This window comes from Saccostrea echinata, unplaced genomic scaffold (assembly GCF_033153115.1).
Source record: "Saccostrea echinata isolate AGI-Se365-2 ecotype Australia unplaced genomic scaffold, CSIRO_AGI_Sech_v1 ptg000010l, whole genome shotgun sequence".
Classification (NCBI taxonomy): domain Eukaryota; kingdom Metazoa; phylum Mollusca; class Bivalvia; order Ostreida; family Ostreidae; genus Saccostrea; species Saccostrea echinata.
Window position 1 is genome coordinate 9,030,202 of NW_026889759.1, and position 8,723 is coordinate 9,038,924.

An 8,723-nucleotide genomic window follows, 5' to 3' on the forward strand; every position below is an offset into this window, starting at 1 on the left:
TCCAAAACTATGTGGTTTATAAAGTTAAAACTTTTATAGTTTATAAATATATTATTGATTAACAGTTAGAAAGTATCACTTGATAAAAAATATTTTTAAAAAAATATTTATCGAGAAAAATTCTTTTAAAAAATGCATATATTTTTAAAAAATACACCTAATTAATTCCGTACTTTTTGTAAAAGCCATCATTGCAGAAACAATATATCAATGAAGGGCAAGTTGGACTTCGATAGCCTCTGGAAAGTTGTTTTCCCTGTTTATTTTGTCCAAATGTTAAGATTTGAAACCGAAAGTACATTGCAAATGGCGGTTTTATAGGGGTCTTGTCTTTATACATGTCATGCTTTCAATAACAGCCTTTCAGAGACCATTCACATCCAACTTGCCCTTCATTGATAAACATATATTATTTCTGCAATAATGGTTTTCACTAAAAGTACAGAATTAAGCTGGTGCATTTTTTTTAAAGTACGCAATTTTTTTTGAAATTTTTTTTCTCAATTTTTTTTTTTAAGATATTTGTTTTCAAGTGATACTTTCTATCTGTTTATCAATGATATATCTGTAAACTGTAAAAGTTTTAACCTTATACTTCACATAGTTTTGGAGCTATTGTAAAAATAATTTTTTGGACATGTTGACCTTTGGCAAAACCTTAAACTACAATTTATACCGCCGCATTTATTTACAGCCAATTTAAATAACGTTTATTAATGTTTAAAAGTAAATGATGAATAATACGGAATTAAATGTGGAGAAAAAAAAATGAAATTTAATAAATTTAAATAAATTTTCCCCGGTGATTCTAAAGTAACAGATTCATAAAAAAAAGCATTAAATAGTGTTATTATTTTTTTAATTGTGGAGAAAATCTAAACTATGCATTCTACTGATTTGTGCTATCACGAAGAGAAAAATACTGGCAATTTTATTTTAAATGATGGCAAGTATGTTGAATATTTACAAATATAACTGGTATACCCACAACAAATAATGTCTATGAAATTAAAAAAAAATATTTTGCAGTAATCTTATTGAAGTTGACGGTGAACTTATCATAATGGACACACAGAGGAATGACATTTTCCCAGAAAACTCCTTTGAAGAGGGCAAAGTTGTCCAGGGCACTAAGAGAAAGGGAGAGATCATAACAATGTAAGAATATATTCATAATTTATTTCTGAAATTTTATATATATATATATATATATATATATATATCATATTATTCGTTCCATCCCTAACAAAAATACTATAGTTAACTATAGTGATAACTTTGACACTATGAAAACTTTGACTTACTGTAGTGATAACTTTGACACTTTGATTTACTAAAGTGATAACTTTGACACTTTGATCTACTAAAGTGATAACTATGAAAACTTTGATTGACTATAGAAATAACTATGAAAACTTTGATTTACTATGGTGAAAAACTTTGATTTACTATAGTGATAACTTTGACACTTTGATTTGCTATAGTTAACTATAGTTAACTGTGGTATTGTTTTGTTAGGGATTTCGCTAACGAAATGTAGAAAATCATTTATTAATCTATTTTATATTTTGTATTTCAGCTCCATCGCCAAGAAAAATAAAATTGAGTAAATACACAGATCTTTTTATTGTTTTCCTTCTTTAATATATGGATTAAAGGGGTAAAAATAATAAAATTCGAGTTTAATCGAATTAAATTGAATATAAAGATTCTTCATACATAAATATAAAAATGGATAATTTTGTTAAAGAAAGTTTCATTTCCCGTCATTGACCGATCAGATATTTTTTGAAAAAGAAAAGCTCATCAGTAATGAAAATTCAACCGTTTCATTTATATATATATATATATATATATATATATATATATATATATATATATATATATATATATATATATATATATATATATATATATATATATATATATATATCCTTGCAGAAAGTTGTCATAAATGTGTAATTTATAAAAACTTTAAAATTTTTTGAAAATATATCAATATATTTTCAAAGTATATCTTTGTTACACGGAATTTTATCAACATCAACTTAAAATCAAAACAAATTTATCAATAACATCCGAATGATTTTTTTTTTATAGATGTTTCATGAATATCGCAGATTATTTTTTTTTATTTATTTTTTTGTGCTCCAAAAATTAAATCGGTTAATTTCTCACATGCCTGTAGTATATCTTAAAAAATGTTTCCATCTCAAATGAATGAGGAGTTTCTGAGAACACTCGCGGACAGCAAAGTGCCGGAGAGGAAAGAGGAATCGGTTAAAACAATGTCTTCATAAGCTTTAGGAACATAAAACTTTTTATACTTCTGCACATCTAACAGATAAAGTGCTTAGATGAACCCTCTACTAACCTTTTTATCACCTTCCCAAGGTCACTCATTTAAGTCCAAGGTGTAGCTATTCGTATTGTTTTTTACTACATAACAATTAGCAACAAATCATAACTAGTCATGGACTTATTAACAAATATAACTTGATAAGCAGCAAAAGACAACTAAAAATGTAAAATCTTCTTAATCCTAGAAAAAATATTTGACTACTAATTTTAATATTTGACAACTAACAATCTAATATTTGACTACTAATCATTAGTGATGTATCGATTAAATCGATTATCTAATCGAAATGGCCCCGATTAAAGATAATCGATTTTGATTTTGATAATCGATTAATCTAAATATTAGGTAAAAGCAAATTATTCCTTTGATTTTTGAGTCATTCTTCTTTGAATTTAACTAAATCTTACATAATAATATCTAATAAATGAATCCAATTATACAAAATATATCAAACAATGTACTCTAGAAATCACTAGAGAATTTGTAACCACTTAATTCTTCATTCAAAAATGAACAAATTTAATAATTGAAATCAATCGATTATCAATTGATTATTGTGCATCCGATTATTCCGATAATCGATTATTAAAAAAAAAAATCCGATTTCCCATCACTACTAATAATCTAATATTTGACAACTAATAATCTAATATTCGGCAACTATTAATCTAATATTTGACTACTAATAACCTAATATTTGCACGATTAACGAGCAGTGAACCCTCTATCGAACGTTTCAAATTATTTATTCCTTAGTTAAGAGTCCATGTTCCATGTTAGGACAAAGAGATCATATATAGTAGAACTTAGAAACCCTCTTCTGATTTACCATTTCCTTTTGGACATCTATAGCAGAGATATATATGTTATCATATGTTCTAGTATATTGAGCACGGTGTCCTCTACTAATTTAGTGCCAGGATTTGCTGAATTGATATAAATTCATGTAAGTGAACGGACTATCGCACTAGATGTTTGTTAAACAAGATTCTACATCTGAATTATAAATGTACACTAAAATATAGTTCATTAAAACTGAAGCATATACATGTATAAGAATCCCTCTCGCCGACTCCGACCAACCGGTATCTATTTATCCATTAGCACATTTTCAAAACCCCCTTTCTTTAACTTTATCTAGGCTCCATGGTGGTTACCCGTTTAATGGAATCTCGACCACTGGAATTCATTATCTCAAGGATCTGATGCATTATGCTATAATTACCCTTTTACTGACATTTCATTACTATTGCTCTTTGGGGGGTTATCTGTAGGTCAAGAGATGACTCAATGCCACACTGAAATTTCATTTAAGTTCAAATTATATTTCCATTCGAACATTCCTCATTAAGAATAGAGTTGCAAACCATGTTAAGTCAGCAAATAGCTCTGTGTTCTGTTTGTTTTGTTCTAACATGGAACCAACTTTTTAAAATACCCATTCTAATTATAGTACAATTTATGTGATACCGAAATCTCTAACACCACACCCCCCTCAAACCCCGGTCCAGCCGTTCTCCGCCCAGGTGAAAGTATTTGAAAGTATTATATGTACGAGTAGTTAGCAGTTTTAAAATTCAACAATTTAAATCATTTTTAGATTTGTAGATATATATGGGACATATTTAACGTTTATCATATACATTAAAAATAAAGTCCAGATTTTTTATTTAAATTCTCTGTTTTAGTACAAATGAAAATCCTCGGTTCAAAGATAATCTGTGACAAATCTGATAAAAATTTGTTAAGTGGTTATTTAAAATATGGCCTATATAAACCTTAAGCTTTTTAAGAAATCCTTTAAAAATGCTAATCATCCAACAGTTTAAGTTAATTTTCAATAAAAATCGGTATACAAATAGAACAAGCTAAGATATGTAATTCTATGTTAGGGTCATATTGATTTGGGGTTTCAACAAAATGTGCTGCTATATTACTATGGTGAAATTCATTCAAACTGCTACTCCTCTTAAAGGTTTCAATAGAACATTGTACACACTTCAACAGAACATTTGTACACAAATAGACAAAATTAATTACAGACATTAAATAGATTGCATATAATTACATAATTTTTATTCCAGTGAACGGTTGTTGACAAGCATACTAAAAATAGAAATGTCCACAATTTTCATGTCTTTCTGTCCTAAAGCATTCAATTAAGTTTTATCGTTTCTGGCTCAGGGGTTCTGGAGAAGAAATCTTAAAATTATGCACTAAATTTTCGTAATTTCATAATTATCTCCCCTAGAAAGAAAGTATGATCCTTTATATGAACAAATATAAATGCCCTTTACCTTTAGGATAATATGTGGCTACTTTTGTTAAAACCGTCTCACTGATTCTGGAGAAAAAGTTGAAAATGTGAAAAGTTTACATGCAACACGCAACAGACAGACAGGCAGATACTGGACACTTTTTGATTAGAAAAATTCACTGGAGCCTTTGGCTCAGGTGAGTTAGAATGGATGTAAAAATTTCAGCTTGATTTAAACAAAATAGTTTAACAAAACTTGTTTTGTCTTCCTTTATTTTAAGTACAGACCAGTAGAGCTACAGACTCATCAGAAATGTCTGATTTGTTTTATCTCTTGTTAGCTGAACAAAGGCTCAGAAGAGCTTCTGTAATCAAAGTTTGTCTCTTGGACATCTGTCTGGCTTCTGGTAACTTTTCACATTCTCTACTTCTCAACAATCACATGGCCATTTTCAACCAAACTTGGCACAAAACAACTCTGGTTAAATGGGATTCAAAGTTCTCAATGAAGGGTTTGTCATCGAGATATAATTAAGAAACAACAAGAATAGAGTGGGTCATAAAATCTTGTTCTCAAGAAAAACTGGGCCACAAAAGATAAACTTTCAGGAAAACTTCCCTATTGAATAAAGATACAAATTGTTTGAAATCATTGACCATGAGGTCATAGTATTGAGGTCAAAGTATTACATCTTAATCACAATCCTCTTCTTGAAAAATGATTTTGTTCAAGAAGATTTGAATAAAACCCCTGAATTATCTTTTATGGAAAAGGAAATACATGTTGGAAAAAGATATATCTCTTTAAGAAAAAGAGATATCTCTTATTGAGAAAATATGTCTCCAAAAGAGATATCTCCTTAGGGAAAAGAGATATATCTTAATGACTAAACGATATATCTTTTACATGTATTACTATCTGTTTTCCTACATCATCGTTCGTCGTCCTTCATGCACAGTGAGTTTTCAGCTTCTTCTTTAGAACCGCTGAACCAACTTCAAAAACTTATGTTTGCAAATGGCATTTCTGGGTAAAGGGGAACGAAAGATTTGAATTTGGTCCCTGTCCCCCTGGGGCTCGAGGGGTGGGGCTAAAGCCATCAAAATTAATGCAAACTTTGAAAATCTTCTTCTTTACTCCTGGACATCAAGGAGTCAAACGGTAAGCATGATTGAAATAAACAGTGAGCCTTCTATTAAAATATGAAAACCATGACCCCTAGGTTAGGGGTTCTGGAGTTAAGGTGGGGTTCTTTTGGTCATATAGTGAAAATGCATATATTCTTTTAAAGATTCTTCTCTTTTCCTGTATATTTAGAAGACAAACTAAGTGCATGATTATTATGATAAAGGATACCTATTCCAAAATTATGAAATTCATGGCCCCTTGGTCAGGGGTTCTGGTGTAAGGGTGGGGCTTTATAAAGTGATCATTTAGTGAAAATGTATTGATTTTTTTTTGAAATTCTACTCTACCCCTGGGTATAACGTAAACAAACTAATTGCATGGTTATGATAAGCAAGGGTACCTCTTCCAAAATTGTGCAATTCATGGCATATGAGTCAGGGTCCTATTGATCATACATGTATAATGAAAATGCATTATTTCTTTGAAAATCTTCTCTGTTCCTGGGTATTTATCAGATAAACTAATTGCATGTTTATAATAAGCAAGGGTGTCTCTTCAAAAATGTGAAATCCATGGCCCCTGGGTCAGGACTTTTTGTGTTAGGATGGAGCTCTATTGATTTTATATAGTGAAAATGCATTATTTCTTTAAAATCAAAATGCATTAATTAATGTTTTGAAAATGTTCTTTTCTGCTCCTGGGCATCTAGAAGCAAACAGACTACAAAATTATAATGAGCAAAGGTATTTTTACCAGATTTATAAAATCCTGGACCACTCGGTTGAGTGTTCTTGTACTGTGCAGGGTTTTATTTAAATTGAATGAAAATTTGTACTCTACTGACAGATGTTATTCCTCTTTGCTGTCACCTATGATAATAAATCACAGTAAATGATATAACTGATTGGTGAGTTGATTATACAAGAAGTTTTAATGTATAATACAAAAATTACTTTCATATTCACATTGGTTAGATAGACTTGTAAATAAAAGATAAATAAAAATGAGACGAGAATATCTTATCTTTTTAGACTGAATGTTCTTCAAAGACGAAAAGAGGATAATGCCATGTGCACAAGCAAAAAAAAATATTGTTTTGTTTAAGTCTATATGTTGATAGTGACAAACGGGAAAAGGGGGGGGGGGGGGTCAGCGCTGGCAAGTAGAGACAAGTAAATAGATCTTAATATGATTTCTTACTGAGCACTAGACTAACTTTTTTGTTGATCCATAATATATCTTCATCTATCTTTTTGTTTTATTTCATACTTCTAGCTATGGATCTTTTACAGTGCTGTATTACACTCAGGTGACCGCTCAGGCCCTTGGGCCTCTTGTTTTAATTAGTAAGTTATCTTAATTGTTTTGGCAATAAATAGAAAACGGCTTGCCCTAAATATAAGATTTTTCAATATGTCGCAAACTTCTGCAACTGAAACTTAACACCAGTTTGTTTATTAATGTTCCTAGCAATGAAGAAAGATTGTCTGAGCACAATATATCGTCAAGAATCGAGCAATTCTCAGTTTCATTAAATCTGTTAAAAAAAATAACTATAAACAATATCCAATAACATTTAAGTTTATTAGCAAATTTCATTTTATAGAGAAATAAAAAGCAAGACAATGCTTACATAACTGCATTGGGTAACATGCAGTCTCTTTAAGAGTCCAAAGCTCCAGGCACTTGATCGTGAGGTATATTTTTCATTGAAACCTACTTTATTACATCGAGTCATAAGCAAGAATTGTGTCAAATATGAACCAAAAAGACAAATCTTCAAAAAGATGCTGAAAAATTAGATACTGATTTACATTTACATGTATCTAGCCCTGACCTAAAAAAAAAAAAAATTACGTGGGTCTTAGTCACATCAGATCAGAAGCAAGATCTGTGAGAAATATTAATATATGAAGGACATCTACTTTCAATGGACAGAAAGACAGCAACTACATATTCTCCGGGAAATAGAAGTCAATGAAACATAGAAAAGTTTGCACTTAAATATATACATACATATGTGTTTGTGTGCTTTATATGCATGATTCTTAGATACCCTTTCTTGTTAAATGGCCAATTTCAGTTTCAGTAATAAAAAAAATACAATCATGTAAACTTTAGCAAATTAAGTTAATCTTCAAGAGAACTATATCGACAGCTCGTCCTGCGAAGCAGATACAGCATAGTGAACAAAACGGAGATCCATGGCGAGAAGCTGTTCATTCAACATTTTTACCTAAGTCAGCGCTAGTATAAGCGGCGGGCTAGGGTTATGTACAATCAATTGATGTTGGATTTCCGATTATCGTGGATAAATTAAATCCATATACACGACACTGGTGTCCTGAGACCGGTGTAATAACATGATACGGGATGTTGGAATTCTAAAGGTAACTCTCTCTCTCTCTCTCTCTCTGATTTCCTGTTTGTAATAGAATGAATATCTGATTTTGTCCACCTTTTACCATTACTTTTCTGTGATATATGCTGTAATTAGTTTGTATATTATTGCATAGACTGTGTTCTACTTTTTTCATTTATTGTATGTATTGTACTCTGCTACATGGAAAAAAGAAACCCCTGCATTTGAGAAAAATAACTTTAATGGGCTCTACGAACTGTTTAATGCAGGAATCTAAGATTTTAATAAATCTTTATTTTGGCACTGTGTATTCATAAAAGAAAGAGAGAAAAACAATTTCTTAGTTAATTATAAGGTACATCAGAAGGATTCCATAATATATTATCTTTTCCCCCTCAGATATGACAGGACTGATCTTGAGGTTGTTGAAAAACTTAATTAGTGATTCTGTCCATAAGAATGTCACAGGTATACAGGACTTAAAATCTATAATTGTAACACCCACACGTTAATGAATTATGTGTCCTTAGTTAGGCCATTTGCGTCCTTATATATCTTGGGAGGTTTACATTGACGTTAGTATATATAACAAATATAGCATTAATAAATTATG